The sequence below is a fragment of the Apis laboriosa genome, unplaced genomic scaffold (genome assembly GCF_014066325.1).
Source record: "Apis laboriosa isolate Shangri-la unplaced genomic scaffold, ASM1406632v1 scaffold158_cov153, whole genome shotgun sequence".
NCBI lineage: Eukaryota > Metazoa > Arthropoda > Insecta > Hymenoptera > Apidae > Apis > Apis laboriosa.
Window position 1 is genome coordinate 471,130 of NW_025222082.1, and position 18,541 is coordinate 489,670.

At 32.3% G+C, this 18,541-nt stretch overlaps 1 protein-coding gene across 1 annotated transcript in view; it reads right to left on the reverse strand.

Annotated features, from left to right (window-relative positions):
• LOC122710874 (proteoglycan Cow) overlaps nucleotides 1-18,541 on the reverse strand; it is a 185,836-nt gene that overhangs the window by 164,678 nt on the left and 2,617 nt on the right. The window lies entirely within an intron of this gene.

An 18,541-nucleotide genomic window follows, 5' to 3' on the forward strand; every position in this document is an offset into this window, starting at 1 on the left:
TAATTAATTATGCATGCTATTTATATATATCGTAAAGAATGAAAATGTTATTACTTGTATGTTAAAAAATAATTTCAACATGATAAAAGTATATAGAAAATGATTAGAAAAATATTAAATTCTTCGTTGAAACGAATTTCTTATTTTCGATGCAAAACTTTTTCTTAAACATTCTCTAGAAGACCAACATTCTTAAAGCGACGCTCGCAGTTAGTCGATACTTTCTCTGATTATCGATTCTTCGCCAGAAGAATCCGCCAGCCTGCAAGCTAATTAGGCTATTAATCAAATTTTTTTTCTTGCAAACTTTCTCAAATCATCCATTTCTTTTATCCATTTCCCCTTTCTATTAATTTATCACACCACCAAGTCTCAACTTATTAATCAACTATTTAACTATTTCTAATTCATAATAATTTTAGACTCAGATTTTCTCGAATTTCTAATTTCTCCAAAATACCAAACTTCTTTTTATTCTTTGAATCTTATAATTATTAGATAATCAAGAAAATTTTTTAATTTTGAGAGAAACAAACATATATATATATAAATCTATTTAAGAGGGAAAAAATTATAAATATTTCGATTTTATAAACCTCACGAATAAACATCTCGAGAAGAATGAAAAATTCTTCTGTTAATATATTCAGGGAACACCTTAAAGTGAAATCACTCTGTCTCCATCTCTCTTCACCTAATGCAAATTTAAATCGCATTAGGCGTAACTTAATAAATAAGCTTCATAACATGACATTTTTATATATATACCAACTCTGCTAATTTTATTTCTAAAATCAATCCAATTTTAATTCCAAAGAAGTCACGAATATATTAATATACTTATATATAATATTTTCTATAATAATCTGAAGAGAGAATCTTCTGACAATTTTTTTTTTTTTTAAATTCTTTCTAAATTTACTAAATCAGACAGATATCTGTAGAAAAAATCATTTGCACATCAATCTTACAAAACAACGTTGCACATCGTTTATAAATAATCCTTTCTTTTATCATACAATATATCTATCAAACAAACAAAAAAAAAAAGACAAAATATTCTATGTATTATAAAATATGCGTTAGATCAAACATATTTTCTAGAATCAAAGATATAGACTGTCGATTATCTAACGAGTCTCGTTTCAAAAGTTTCTTACGTACAAAGTTGAAGGACGTCAATCAACAATGTTCAAGGAGATTCTTTGATTCTTACGTGGGTGTTGAAAATATTTGCAAATGCGTGTCCACCTGCGTGGTCGTTAAAGCAGTCACGCCATCTTGAAAACATAACCTCGCAAGAAGCAAGACGCACTTATCACCGTTCTGGATTAGTTTGAGATCCAATCATCGCCCACGTAACAATTTTTATCGTGGATTATATCCTCTAATAAACAAGACGGTCCTTTTTATGTGATCCTTTCTTACGCCGTTTTGTCACGCGACAACCCCCCTCGAAACTTAAAAAAAAAAAAAAAAAAAAAACGACTCGTTATTTTCTTGCCCGATATTATAACAATGCTCTCTCGTGTACAGAATTGAGATCTTGCACAATGTCTCGTTGAAATTCCTCTTTATCAATGTGATTTACCTTGGCATACCTCTCTTTTTCCCCTCTTCTTACTTACTGAATTATTACATTTTGAATAAAGTTCGTGTTAAGAGAGCGTGGAACGTTTAAGGGAAGATTTATATCATTTTAAATTTGCGTATTCACCAGATGCAATTTCGCCGTCTTACATCTTATTGTGCGTAATATTTATGGACGTCTATGCACGTGTTACCGAACTACGAGAACAGAATTTCCACTATTTTGCTTAATCAGTTGTGTAGAGTTAGAAATTCTGTTCTCCTATGTATTATTTTATCGATTAGAGGGGTGAGAATCATTGTGTTATAACAAAAATATAAGAAAGCTATTCCTATCTTAAATATTAATTTTTGTGTATGAGATTCTTGAAATAATCTCTGACTTTTTTATATTTCATATCAAAAAGATACGTATCTGTTTTTCCTAAAATATCATATAAGCTGTGAAAATAAATCGAAAAAAAATTTATTTTCAAAAATAATCACAATCACAGCACAGATTGGAAATCCAAGGATTTAAGTTAAGTTAGATTAGATGACTATTATATTCAATTTTTTCGATGATAATTACGAAATGCAAGGTGCAAGAATTTATCTAAACTCAACATCTACAAACATTACAACAGCTCCATGAACTTTTCGTCTTAACAAATTTCAAACTTGAAGTTTCGTTAAAACTTTCCTCTACTCTTCAAGAGTAGAGGAACAACTTTACAAAGAACTTTACGAATTCTACTCTAGTCTCATGTAACATTATATTTTTTAAATTTTTTTTCCCTAAATCTACTAAATTTATTTATATATTTGATTCAGAAACTTTACTTTATTCAAAAACTTTACTTTTTCTTATTTAAAAATGTATCAATCTATTAGCTATCGATATTTCTTCAAAAATTGTAATACTTTCTTACAGATATACTTTTTGAATTTGATTCATTAACTTTAAAAATAAAAAATATATATATTATTTAAAGAAAGAATTTCCATTTAAGAATCACAATATTTATCACGAAATTAAAATAATTTCTTTCTATGATTTTCAAATGAAGACCATTGATACAACAGAATGAATTTAATTATAGCAAAAAAATAATTGAAAATATAAAAGATAATTTTAAATTCGAATTTATGAAAAAAGAACAAAGTAATACTCTTAAATGGCACCTTAATCGCGTGAAACATCGTGCATTTCCCTTATCGAAAATTAAAAAATACGATTAAAATTCGAAGTTTCAATCCTTCTAATCGCAAACACAATTAACGGGATCGCCCTCCATGAATCCTCCCACTACCCTTTGAGGATATACGCGGCTATAAATCGTCCCATTTTGCACGCTGTTTTCCCCGATATCGTCGCGACGAGGCGTACCAACAAGATTCCAAGGAAAGTTCTCTCTATCGGTGGATTGAACAAAGGGGAAAAAACTCTTCTCCAGTAGAAAGATTTCTTGGAACGATCCCCGTTTCCAGAGTGCTCCAGCTGTGTATGTATTCCATGTTTTTCATGAGTTCCTTTCATCCCCTTTCCTCCAGGAAACGCCTCCTTAAGCAAACACGGAGACGTATATATCCCCTATAATGTATCTTTGATACGAAAAATTCAATCAAGTCTCCTTTGATCCTTTATTTAATCTTCGTGATAAGAAGGGGAAAAGGAAAGAAAGAAAAAATAAAATCTTTGAAAAGATAACAGACGCCAAATTTTTATAACGTAACGCGTTAAATCCTTGGTTACGTTAAAAATATGGTATTTCAAAGGAAGGGGAAAGAGAATAAATAATAATAAATAATATAAAATAAGAATTAACAATAAATAATTAATTAATCCTCAGCCTCAAATGTCATAATAATAAATAGTTAGATAAAAATTTATTTTTATTGAAATACCGTATTTTTAATGAATATTACGACTATTGAAATATTTCCTTTCCATAAAAATATAATACAAAGAGAGACGAATATAGATTGCCTCCTAATAGACTTGTAAATACTTCTTCACTATATTTCTCAATACATCATTTTTAAATATTTATTTTCTCAAAATAACCTGCTGATCCTAATTTACTGCATAATCTGATCAGAAATTAATCTAATTTCACTTCCTGTTTCGAAAAACTTCCAAACTTAATTTATTCGAAATCTCGAACAGAAGAATATATATACTTTTTCGATTTATTCTAAAACATATCAGGAATCAAGTTATAAGGGAAGAGAGAGAATATTAGTTTACTCTTCTTACTCCACAAATCTGAAGAAACTATTATTAAACCGATTTAATGTTTCGCAATTGGTCGATAGGCACTTTTCATTTTTCCTTGATCCAGGCTATTCTCTTCGCCAGGTTTATTGGTTTCCCCTTGGCGAACAAAATACTCGGCCTTATTGCGAATAAAGGCGGCCAAGATCCTATCGAGCACCTGATTTCGCGGCATTCGAGATTACAATGAATGGAACATAAGACCGCTCTTGCACTTTCACGATATTGGAAAGCTGATCCCGCAAGACGATATCACCAAACGTTTAAAATTCACAATCAAACTCTTGTTGTTGGCTATCTTGTTGTTGTCAATTGGAGCTGCCTGAATCGGGTTTTCAACCCCTTGGCAGGCGAGAGAATCGATAACTCGAGATATTATTTAAAAACCGCGAAAGGGTGAATCTTAAAAATTGGACGTTCGTATTAATATTGAAAATTAAATAAAGTATCCATGATGGAATATAATGGTCTTTCTGTTCAATTATTCCACTTCAAAATTTCCAATTTCAAATCAATCAAAAAGTGATGAAATACTATAATTTTATATTATAGTTATTCTTAAGAATTTCTTGCAAGATTTATTATATTTTTATGAAATTATATATTTTAAAAACAAGAAAATAATTTTGTTAAAGGGATAAAGGAATAAGAATTTAAAGTATTAAGGATGAGAATAAAAAATTGTTTTACATTTTAAGTGCTTAAAATTATGAAGAACACTTGGTCATCTGAGAAAGCTGTGTTTGAACGTCTTCTGGATAAATGTCAGCAAGTCAAAGGGATAAAGGAGCACGGAAGACAGAGAAAAATGTAGACAATTAAGAATGAAGATATCCTTTTGACGTTTCTTCCATTTATATAATAATTGCCATTTAACTTAATTTATTTGAAATATTCCAAAATAGTAGAAGATGAGTCAAATTTTTTCTTTTTTTAATAGCCAGAGACAGCATCTAAATCTCTAAAATTTGTCCCTTCAAATATCTAAAGAGATACTTGGAAAAAGTCCGTCTGTCTCATTTAATTCTACGTCCGTTACGTACTCAATGAATTCACGAAAAAGTTTCTAAAAGCCTCCTGCGAGAACGATATTAATATTTAACAACTTTCATCAATAAATATTCCCTTCTTTCAAGAAGAATTTCTCTCGATGAGAAACTAAAAAAAATACTAAAACTTGTCTTGAAAAATCTGTCTATCCCCAGATCTAAAATTCCTTTACTGGAAATTAAAAGAAGCTTGTCGAAAATTTCTCTCTTCGAATCTCTTTGATCGCTTCGCTAATTTGAGATGAGAAAAAGAAAAAAAAGAAGTCTTCTGAAAATCTGTCCTTGCCCCAAACCAACCGACCGACCCAAGGGATCACTAGAAGGAATACTATTTCAGGGTCAACTCCACTTCCACGTTGCTAGACAATAAGCAAAATCCCCGATGGGATTGGATGCATCTTTCTCTCGTTCACAATCAAGAATCTTTTCTTTTCGTGACGAAGTTTTATTCGGATGGATAAAATTGGGGAAAATCATCCGTCTCGACGAGGATCGCGAGGAACAACAGGGACGGAACCGCCACGAGCAATTTAAGGGTCGTCGGTCCGCTGAAGGGCCGTACACCGAATAAAAGCAACCACGTGCATCTGACACCTTCGAGATTCATCCCCTGACTCCCCTGACTTACAATGCCGCCACACTCCCTCCTCCACTCGAGGTTTCAAGGATTTACCTACCTCGGGGATGGTTTAAGGATTCCGCGAAGCTAGCTGGGGGGATCCGATAATCTCCGGGGAATCTCGAGTGGATGGGAATTTAACGAGCCGTTGGATGCTTGATTTTTCTATAGTTTAGATTTTGTTTGTTATTGTATTATAAGTATAGTAGATTTTGCGTAAAACTTTTTTTTATTCGTCGTCAATTCAATGTTAATAAATCTTAATAATTTGGATCAGGATCAAATCTTTGACTAAGTTTTGTCTAGGTTATATTTTTCAATATATTCATTCGATATATACTTTTTTTTTATCGTATTTTGTGAAAGTGGTTTTCGATTAAAGAATGAAATTGAAGAGAGGATAGTTTCTCGAGTAGTTTTAGTTTTCTTCTCTCGTTTATTTCCATGCCTCTTTTTATTATTATTATTATTATTATTTTTTTATTAAAATTACTGCGCTTCAAACTTGGCAAAATCTATGTGCGAAAAACAAATTTGCAATATCATGGGGCAAGAAATGGCCAATGAATAAGTCTATTTGACCCGTTCGGAATTACACCGAAAGTCATAAAATAGGCGGTGAATGCGGCGTCGAATAAAAATTCTGGTTATAAAACGACTAAAAAGCGGCTTCACTGACTAAAACACTCGTACAAACATAAAGAATCTCATGTGCATAAATTTCATGCACGTGAAACGAGAAAATTTCATGCGTTTTCCATAGATAGAGGTACTAAATGCACGTTTTGTTTAAAACGAACATAAAGTATAGATATAAAAGTTTGTCCGGAAATTAATTGCGGATTTTAACAACATGGTGTTTAAATTTGTATAACTTTAATGAAATAAAATTTATTTAATCGGGATAAAAATCATTATATCAAACAAAATAATAATAATAATAATAATAATAGCCCCGACTTAGATTCAACTCGATCTCGCATATTTTGCAAGATTTGTTTTCTTATTACGAAACATTTCTTTTCATTGTACAAAGTTGATTAAAAACAATGGAATGTTAGAAGATATAATAGAAAAAAAAAAAAATTGATCGTTAAGAATTTATTCATTAAAATTAATCAAGTTTTCGTCAAGATTTCTCTAATCTATATTTTTATAATTTACTTTGTTGCAGCATTGCAGCAAATGCCAATACCTTCGTGAAGTTCGTTTTTTTCCATTTTTTTTTTTTTTTTTTTTTTTTTTTAATTTCGAAGAAAACGAAGAACGGTTCGAAAAATGGTTACGGCACTACCTATTATCGAGTTCCACATTTTTGCTTCCTCATGGGTTCGTCCACAGATAAAGAAACGTTCTACAACTCCTAATCCTCTTTCTACCTCCGTGTAATCTCCCGATCGAAAGGAATCCCCTTCGAATGGAAACATTATCAGGAAACAGGCCACCCCCTCCTCCCCCTCCCTTCCCTATTTCCCTCAGGAAACTCTACAAACTCTGGAACGCTAAAGGAAGGAAAAGAAAAAAAAAAAAACCAAATGGAAAGTAAATACAGGAAATTTTTGCGCATATACGGATAATATAATAATCCGAATATAATAATAAAATATTGTTTCCCCCTTCACTCTCTTGAGATATCTCTCTTGAGACCATCCTCTATCGTTAGAAAAAAAAAAAAAATCTTCAAAAAACGTTAAAGATTAAAGATGTCCACTGTTCAAGAGCTCGCATAAAAAAATCTTGAGATGACTTTTCGTTAAAAAAAAATATCCAAGTTTACCTGGAAAAAAGAGCAACGGGGAGGAGAAGGGGAGGAGGGAAGAAACTTGTCTGAGAAAAGTCGAAAATTAAAGGCAAGCTATCGCGCAAACGCGAAAGGGAACATCCTTTTTCCCTTTGCGAAGAAAATTTTTTCCCACTCGGAGAACTTTTCAAAAGCGGAGGAACAATCGACAAAAGGATCCTCTCCTCCTCGGGGAATTATTCACAACATGCTAATAAGGAGCCGAACGACTCGAGGTTAAAGTCTCTCTCTCTTTCCCTCTGGAGTGTTGGAGTGTTGCAGGGCGTGGACCACGGTTGCCAGATGTGTAAACCGTGCTAGCAAACAAAAGCATGATAATTGAAAACGCGTGGACGAAGGGGATAATTAAAGAATGACGGACGTGTGAGTCATTTGATGATGCCCACGCGGGATGAAGGAACGTGAGAACGAATCACGGATTACGAAAGAGGTTTTAACGGTTATTAAAAGTGAATTTCGAAGAAGAAGATTACGAGTTACATTGTCAAAATTTGTGTACAGGATATACTAGATAGACTGTTTGTCGTGATATTTTTGAAAAATCGAAACGAGTAAGCTCGTCGCAAACCCATTAAAAATGAATTTTGAAATTCGATACTATCGATGATTAGTTATTAAATTGTTGCATATGAAATAATAGAATTCTTAAATATAGTTTTGATGTTTAAAAGATTTGTCTTAATAAATTCGATATATCTTGTTTCAAGAATAAAGCACGATTAACATTATTATTACAATTTATCGATTTGATTGATTATTATTATTAACAATTCCTTCGTTTATTGTTTACAATTATATTTGTCAATCGGAATTTTTTTAATGAAAGATTCCATTTTCAATGGAAAAAAATATAAATTTATACGGAGACCTTCGAAGATCTGAAAAAGGCAAGTTGCAATTTAAACGTGTCTGATTCCAACCTCGTCTTTCTAAATGGATTCTACATTAATAAACAATATTTTCTATCTCGCGAGTCAAGCCCACTCTCTCTCTCTCTCTACTCTTGTTTCTTTTTTTCCATTTTATAAATAAAATAATAATCTCAAGAAGGGAAAAAAAACTGCGTAAAAGAAAAAAAAAAATTGTTGAAACACAATTAGAAATGATGATAAATCTTAAAATGTTCCAAGGACTCGAGATATTTATCTGTAAAAAAGAAAGATTCTGGAATTTTAAAACAAAATTCCTTAATATTATTCATCACAGACCGTATATAAAAAAGAACGATCGAAACAAGGTCGCAACGATTTAGATTTCACGAATGGTAAACGTGGACACGAATAATCTGATCAACACCTTGTTCGGGGATAAGACTTTTGCTTTCTCATCGTCAGAAAATTTAAAACATATAGAAGAAAATCTTATCTGTGATAAAAACAGCAGATGATTAATTTAATAATAATAATAGAAAAAAAAAAAAGCACACGAAAAGTTCACGATAAATATACAGCGATACAAATTTAAATCGTCTAGAAACGTGATAGTCGATTCAGATTGCTCGAAATATATTCCTCGTTAAATCTGGTTTCGTTTTTTTCATGCTTTTTATATTTTTCCCCCTATTTCGTTCTTTTTCGAATTTTTTTGTGTGTGAGTTTTTTTTTCCTTTTTTTTTTTTTTTTTTACCCCCTCCCATATCCAAAAGCCACTTTTTTCCTGCCGCACGAACGCTCCGAGACGAAATAAATCCGACGACCTACATAAAACAAAATCTCATTCAGGTTGATCGTGACTCATTGCAGCTTCGCGTTGAAATGGAATGGGGAAAAAAAAGGAATAAAACAAATAAATAAATAAATAAATAAATAAATAAAGTTAATGAAACGAACGCGCGCATCGATACAATGGTCGTTTCGCGACTAACAAGCGACAATTTGACAAAGAAAATCGATAGTTCGATATGGCGGTCGTTCTTTTATAATTTTGGAGAAGAGTTGGAAATAATAATTTTTAATCTTCTTTCATGATTAATTCGATATTCAATATGCAATAATATTATATAACAATATCGTGTAATTTGTTATTAGACAATTTTATTATAATTATTATAAAAATATATATTATTATGTACGTACATATACGTAAGCACAAGTGTACAATAGAAAATTTACGATTAAAATTTACGATTTCCAACTTCATCGCTGCTCAACTCGGCGAAACATGAATTGAAACGAAATATGAAAGTATGAAAGTGCACGAGCCTTCAACAACAACAATATCTCCACAAGCTTCTAAAACTGTGCACCTTAAGCTGTTTCGCGCCATAACCGCATAACCCCACTCATATGCAAATCAATAATCCTGTCAGCTCTGAGGCGCAAAAAGTAACTGCAAACCCTATCAATCCACCTTTCAACCACTCCATACAATCTCCTCCTGTCATATCCCCATCCACTCTAACATCCATTCCAAGTCGATGACATAGGCGACGCATCCATATACTGTCTAATGCAACCGATGATGCAATCCTTATGCTTGGAAAATTGATATTGATCATTCAAGAAGATAAAAGAAAAAAAGAAAAAATTAAAAGTAACGATTGTAGAGATTCGAAGATAGAGATACGACAATAATTGTACAATTTAATATCGAAAAGAGATCCTGTTAATATCGTCCAAGGAAAATAAAATTACTTTATTACGTAATTATATGTATCAATAGAAACAATATACTCTTTAATTACTTCTTTCATTATCGAATCTGTCGTTAAAAAAAAAAAAAAAGAAAACAACTATTTCTATCCATCCAATTCTATTCTCCAACTATACTTGATCGCTAATCAATAACAATGATGCAACATCTCGAACGAGGTAATCTTCGTCCACGGTTATCAAGACGGAATTAAGGAACGAGCAAACAAGCGTTCGCAAACGAGACGTGGAGGAGCGTGTTAGAGGCAAGAAGGATCGTGTTCGCCACACCTTCTAAAGCAGTTTCGCGCGGTCATAAACAATAAGCTCGCGGAGTCGATCGGCGAAGCCTGATTGCAAGGTGAATGGATGTGACACCGGTGGAGAGGAGTGCTGGCAAATGTGTCGGCCGGCATTCCCCGCGTTCCTGCCACCTACAACGTTCAAGGCGATTCGCTTCACCTGTCTTTGCTGCATTGCACCAGAGCGCAACATCCGCCGTTCCTGGAACGACGATCGTCCACTGGCTTTACGACTTCTTGCCTCGTACGGGATTCGCTTTACCCGGGGAAAAGCGAAAATTTTAAGTATGGACGATCCCGCAAGCCCACGATTCCCGGTAAAGCAACGTTGAAATGGATCGTTTGACGAAGAGATTGCTTTCGTAACGGGGAAATTTTCCTTCTTAAAGAGATTTAACGGATGGATCGGTGTATATTTTGTAAATTTTTGGATATACTTAATGTTTGGAAATATTTTTACTTTTTTTTTTTTTTCTTTTTTTAATATTCACGAACGAAAGAAATAAGCGTTTCGAGAATTGTCAAATTCCATTTTGTGAAGAAGTGGAACGACAAAATTTTTTTTTAATCATTATTTTTTATTATATCTTTTATAACTTTGCTCATCGTCGATTAATTTCAATCGAAACGAAAATGGAATTTTATTTTTGAAGGCATAAAAATATCGTGTCCCAATTGCGCGTTTCTAGAATGAAACATACAAAACGGAAAATGTATTCAATTATCCTGTCGCGAATAATCATTTCGTCCATTTAAAAAAAAAAAAAAAAAATGTACAATTGGAACAATGGTTCATATTTGTTTGAGTCAAGTTTTTAAATAAGGGGCTAGAGATAAATTTTTCAAAATTCAAAGAAATATTTTTCTATCTACGTATTCCTAACACTCTTATTACAAATCATCAATTCATGACAATGATGCAATGTTTCTTTATCATCGATATAAAGCCGCATTTACATTGCGCAATTCTCCTCTCTCTTAAATCGTTCAAAATTAATATAAATTACGTTTCAATCGGATAAAATAGAAATCAATTGGTTCGATCAAATGACTAATGTAAATGCAGCTTAATATTATGATCAAAATACAATAGAAACCAAATGCATACACCGATCGATAATAATATCTCGGTATCAAAGTGCGGCACAAGATTTTAATCCTTGCGCAAAATCGCGTAACAAAACAGATGATAAGAATTGAAACCTCAAATCAATAGAATGCAATATTTCTTATGTTACACGCATATTTTAACAACAGAATTGGTTCTGGTTCATTTGTACCATTGTGTACTATACATATCAATATTAGATACCGAGTAGATTTATAATTCAACCTATTTATATTGATATATTTCCACGATAATTTCTTGTAACTTGTAACAGAAGTAGAAAAAAAAATAAAAAAATAAAATAAAATAAAAGAATAAAAGACATTCGAATGGAATACAAATTATCGTTATCCTATAAGATGCACTATCGTTTTCATAATTTATGCTTTACATAAATGAGAATGAATAATAATATTACATATTAAATAAGGTATTGTTAAGTGATAAAAAAAACTCACATAACCATAAAAATAATGGATACAACAAGATACAATCTTCTTTAATCCATAAATTTTTTTTATCTTTAACCATTTTTATTGCAACTTGCACTTCACGGTAAATAAAATTCAATTTCTTTCGAGTCGATCCGCCTCCGACAACGAATAAAATCGTGCAAAATTAACAATTCAAGGAAACGAGAAGAAAATAGAGCCGCGTAAATCTCCAGATCCTCTACCATACATGCGTATATTTCCCCCTACAGAGACAAACGAGAGATAAGAAAAGGAAAGGCGGGGAGCTTCATTACCCACGATTTCCGGTGAATTCCATCCGGTCTCGACCAATTACCGTGCACCAGTGCAGTGACAAGAAAATTGTACGTAGGAACAAAATTCTCCGCGAGATCTCGCAGCGTTCGCCGCCACTTTATTCCTCGCTAAGAGGTTTATAAAAGCTTCCTAGGAGACGGGCAAGCCTCCTCCGCTCCTCTGCGTTTCCGCCGCGAGTAAATTCGAGTTTACGAACACCTTCGTGCACGCTTACCTGCGACCTATAAAGGGCCGTTTTCGAAGAGCGTGCGTGCCCGTCATAAATATCTGGTCGAACCGGTATTCGGATTACACGGAGTCCGAGATGTCCGTGGCCGCGATGCCTCGAAATTTATGAAAAGCGTATTGAGTTTTTAAAGGGCTCTTAATGGCCGCTTTTACCCTACCTAAGTAAAAACTGTGCTGTTGGATCATCGTTCCAGTTTCTTCTCGTCGTTCCTCTTATTTTTTTTTTTTTTTCCTTTTTTTTTATCCCTCTCGTTACCTTTTTTTTTTTTTTTACTTGTTGTCTTCATTTCTGACGGAATTGGCACGCTTTTTTTTTTCGGTAGCGAAGTGCATAAATATAATAAACGAACGAAATTTTACGAACAAGCGGAAATTAGTGGCCAATCATTGTTGAAAGACGGTCTAATGATTTTTTAATTGAGAGAGAGAGAAAGAGAGAGGAGGATAAAAAATTGCGATTTGATGAAAATGGAGACTTGTCTTGCACATTAATTAATTTAATCGATCTTCCGTTTTATATCATATTATATATGGCGACATGAATTTAACGATTACGATATTTAGGCATGACATCATGTGAAAAATATTGAAATATCTCAAATAACTCGCACACGTTTCATATTCTAAATTTAAAATTGGAGTTTGAAATTAAATTTCTAATTTCTGGTGAATTAGCTCGTTCTTATCGTATGCTCAATCCAACGCACGTTTTCAATTGCATAAATGAACAAAAGATTCGATCTTTGGAATTCGTTTTGATTAATATAGAACCTCGATTAACTGGATTGCGATTTATTCGTGGCCTCGATTCATCCGAGTCCCGGTCAACTATGTTATCTGAGAAAAACCCATAAGATACGAAAAATCGCATGATGAAATATTTTATTTATAAGTGCAAAATTCCATTAGGATTTCATATAATAAGGTCGTTTATCCAATAGAAATCTATACTAATTCTCTTTAGCGCTATGATTATCTGATTAACAAGAATTTTATGAAAATATTTAATTATAATTTAATATTGTTTAACAAATCAAAGATACAAAATATATTTGCAATTACAATTACATCATAAAGATATTCGTGTAAGTAGAAAACAAAATTCATATATGTATATATACCTAACTATTTTTGATTCAAATTTCAATTATCTCGATCTACCTATCCCCTATCTAATTCACTTTGCGAACCTCTACACTCCTACCACCCTTTAATAATATGAAACTTTAATGGTGATATTCAATTAGAGAAATAAGTCTGTAAATATAGCTCGCGTATTACTTAAACGAGTATAAACACGTGAACAGTATTAAGGACGTTGATCCTTGAACTGCGTGATGATATCTCAACTTTATACAACCATTCAGATTTCGAATAGCCGAGAGAGGGATTGTGTAAAAGGAAAAGGGGTTGGAGCACACGAAACACACTCGGTCGAGTAGCTTCCAGGACAAAGGAGATAATCCAGTGATCTCGAGTGTCCGGTGTCTGCACAGACACGAGAAGACGAGGGAGGGGGTGAAAAGCGTGGAAAACACGCGAGAAATGTACAGGTTGCGAAACGAAAACTCGCGTGACAAAGCGCGAGGATTGGAGGATGAAAATATCACGCAGGAACAGGTTCCAATCCTGCTGTTGAAAAGTTCAAGGTTCGGAAGGAAGGTGGTGATGGTTTGATATAAAAGTGCAAATAACAGTAATTATGCAAATCATTATCGGGGAGAATCGCTCGATATGATTATCTTTCCCTTTGATCTCTGATGGGCAAGGGTTATCAATCTTTGTGATCGTTGAAATGTTGAACTTTCAACGTTCAACGTATTTCGGTAGTAAAGGAAATTATTAATAGGAAGAAAGATGGGATATGTATATTTCGAAGTGAGAAAGGAAGGAAAGAAGGATTATGGTGCATTCGTTTGAAGCTCGATCTTAATATTATATCGAATCGAAAATGAAGATAAATTGAACAAAGTAATACATTAATGTTGGCGTAAAATTCTATAAAGTTTCTAAAAATTTCTCTTTTCCTTTTTTCTGTAATATATTTTATCTCTTATACTTTTTCAAAATTTTTTTAGAATAATGAAGTTAATTTTAACTTTAATAATACTTTATCATTTATTATATTTTATACACGTTATGCATTTATAGAATATTCTAGTGTGGTGAATATTAACCTAAAACTGATTTTGTTAATTTAATGTTATTTAAAGTACTTTTATGGAAGATCACCAAGTGATTTGATTATTTAAAACATAATTACTACGTAATAATTAAAATATGTAAGAGCAATTTGTATCTAATCTAATCAACTTATTAACTCTTCAATATTTATTAATTCATAAATTTTGCAATCATCAAAAATTTAACTAAAGGAAATGCTCTTAAAAATTAAAAGAAAACCGAACGAAGAATATTTTTAGGGCGAAATATTTAAAATATTTAATATTTTCAGCCTGATGATTGGGCGAGAAGGGAGGAAATGATCGCAAAAGATATCCTGGGAGAGAAATAAAAGAAGAAAGGATGGATAACGAAAGGACGCGGCTCGACACGGAACTGCACCCACCTCGATAAAATATACACCACTCGATATCTATTATTACTATTACGTTCTCGTGACGGTGGTGCTGTTCGTGTCATAAAGTATGAACGAACGCAACAAGAGAAATTACTATCGCGACCCGAGGTAAGTAGTAATTTATGAGGAACAATAGGTCGTGAAAAAGAGCGGGTGCAACCGGTACGCTCGTTTACCTTCGCGCCACTAGGTCACACGGTATTCTCCTCTCTCCCGTGTCAGATCGATACCAGGAATTCTTTTCCATTACGCCACGAGATAATCGATTTTCTCTCCGATGGAAAGCGCCCGCCGGCGTGTATACCTATAAACCGCATCCCGCCAAGAAACAGAGAGAAAGCAGACAGACAGAGAGACGGATTGCGGTTCGCGACACAAGGCTGCGGCTCGATTATTGAAATTACAAAACGGGAATAGCACGATCCGCAATAACGTGGCTTTAATGAACGTCGTTTCGTGGCATGCCTCGTGAAGGCAAACTTCTGCTACCAGTCTTTGGATATAATGGAACACCTGTACACACGGATTCTAGTTGGGATTTAAATTATCCGTCGTTTCGTTTATCTGTCTGCGCTTTGATTTCGTTTTAATTATTTAGGAAATACGTGAAATTGTAAAGGGTGAACAATTCGAACGGAGGAACAATTCGAGATCAAATTTTTATACGATAGATCAATATTAAATATGGGGGGAAAAAAGTGTATGTATCATGAACAGGATCTTGATAATCTATGATAATAAATCTTTGGACTACAGTTTCGTTCGGAAATGCCAATGTATACCTGTATGTATATAGGTAGGTGGAAAAAAATTATTGATTTCTGATCCTTTCGAGTTTTAAAATTTCCAGGGAGGAGTAATTTTAGATTTTATATAATAGAATGAGATAGCAATCCTGATCATAAAAAAGATTCATGATAATAACGTAAAAAATAATTTTCAATATATCTTAACTAAAAAATTATTCTCTTAAAAGTTTTAGTCCAATTTATTCCAACACGATTTTTATCGTTATTTCTATGTATGCAAAATCTTATTTCTCGAAAAAACAAATTTATCTCTAATTAATAAATAATCCTAAATATAATTTTTGAAATGTTCTGTAAATGCGGATCGTGTTAAGAAAGTGAAAAGAGAATCTTGAAATCCCGTTTTCGATCCTTTCTTTCCAACTGTTAAACTTTAAAACCTATTGTTCTGTGCATGATGAAAACATATGCAGTACAAAAAGAGCCGAGTAAAAATTGAATGGCAATTCCATTTTTACGTGCAATTTTATTTCCATTTTCAATCGAACTCGACAAGTCACGAAGGTACAAGAGGAAGAAAAAGAAAGAAAAGTTTCCACTCGAGAAATATAGAAACAATTGTTATCGAATCAAGTCTGATCGATTGGCTTCGGTTACGGTAAATAAATGATAAGCTTAATTCGTATCGGAGAGTTTCTTCGAGCACCTCCGAACTGAAGGCAGAACAAAAGCTATATTTCTGATTTACGATCGATTCCATCACGTGTGTATCATCTCGTGATTGCGATAGTCACGTTAACCCTTTACACTATCACTTGTCGATCGAATTCGTACAGAATAAATAATTGAGAGGCAAAATTGAAAAACGTATTTGCAAGAAATACACTATTTTTTAATAAATTTTTTAAAAATCTTTATAGAGGTAATATTTTCCAGAAATAAAAAAAAATTATTAAAATTTTCCTCGGAGTAATGTACCGTTAATTATATAAGAATAATCTATTGATGATTTAACATTTGATTTGATTTAACATTTTATTTTACATATATATTATTAGTGTATACATATATATTAAATTATTTATACTATATACATATACATATGCATCTGTAAATTTTTCGAATGTAAAGGATTAAAATTGACATATACAGAATGCGAACGAAAATACAAACAAACGATCGTGCGCAGAAATTACGATTGAAGATTGATCATGTAAAAATATCGATGAAAACGAAGGTTAATTTATATAAATTAGTCCTCCAAAAAGAATTAAAGAGATAAAAAATCGCTCAAATAAACAACTGATAAATCAACATATTCGACTAAATATTCGACTAAATATAATGATATACATACTTCTTCTAATTAGAGATCTTTTACGAGGGTAGTTTAACCAATTACGTTTCCAGTTAATGTATTGTACGAATAAACAGAAGCAAAATTTGGATCAGCATAATTAACTCGTATCGTAGATATACTCGGATCGTAGATATTTGTATCCTTCAATATAGATATAATCGTTATAGAATTATTATTTATGGATGAAAGACACAGATAATGCAAAAAATATATTGCATTGATAATGAAAATTTCGAATTTTATATATTTCTTTTTAGTATTCTAATAATGAATAGAATAATAATAAATGTTAATAATGATCTACCATGAATAACAAAATTTTACATCAAATTTTTTTTAAATATCAAAATAAATTATCAATATTCTCTTTACTTTACAAAAATTTTCATATGTTTATTTATTTCCTATATATAATGTATATAAATATAAATTTTCAATTTAATGGAATCATAACTAATGAAAATTTGTCAAATAAAAATTGTCTTGATATTAAAATCTTTAAAATTTTGATATTTATCCAATATGCAATTTAGACATAATTTCATGCCATAATTGGAATGCTGATAAAATTTATAAAATACTCATAAGATAGCGAATAAATAGTATACATAGTATATAATAATATATATGTGCTATACAACATTTTGCTATATTCTCATGATGTTCGTGGAAAACACCATATTGTTTACGAGGTAACGAAGGGGAACAACGACGAAAAAACGCATTTATCGCGAAAGCAAAGTGTTATTGGTAAGTGTTTCAACAGTTTCTCACGCAGGAAAGCTGATGCAACGCGTGTTTTCTACTCATGTGCATTGGCGAGTCAAAAAATGGCAATGCGGATTATAAAAGAGAAAAGATAAGAGGGTCAAGTGTCGGTGGTAGCATACAACAGCGAGGCAGTGACGTATAGAGTTATAACGTTATAGCAATGGCAAAATTGGGGCAGCGTCGCTGAAAACGCCGCTTCATAAATTTAAAGTGCGCGCGATATTAAGCTCTCGCGCGCATTAATATGAACCCTTCGACCGAGGCTCAAGAACAACGCTAACTGGCCGGCCATAGAAAGATAAACGCACACATGCATTCTGTTCCTGACCTTGTTTTCGAATTCCTCGCAGTTCCGGATATTAAACGATAGTTGTAGAACACGAAATGATTTTGCGAATCGAATGTACTTTGAAGTGTTTGGAAGATGAAAACAAGGTTAAAAATATACAATATCTATACAAACATAGAATACGAAATGGAAAAATAAAACTTTATTAATTCTAAATTTATCCCTAAGGCGGATTTTAATGATAAAGATATATCCTTCTTCATAGAAAAGGAACAGACATAAGAATATATATAAAATAAAAAAAATATAAGTTACTAATTTATATTAAATTTCTTTGTTGTCTTTTATTATCTGACACTCTGCATTGCAGTCAAAAATATATTACGAACTAATTGTATTTTAATTATATTTTAAAATTTGCATATACTAAAAGGCAT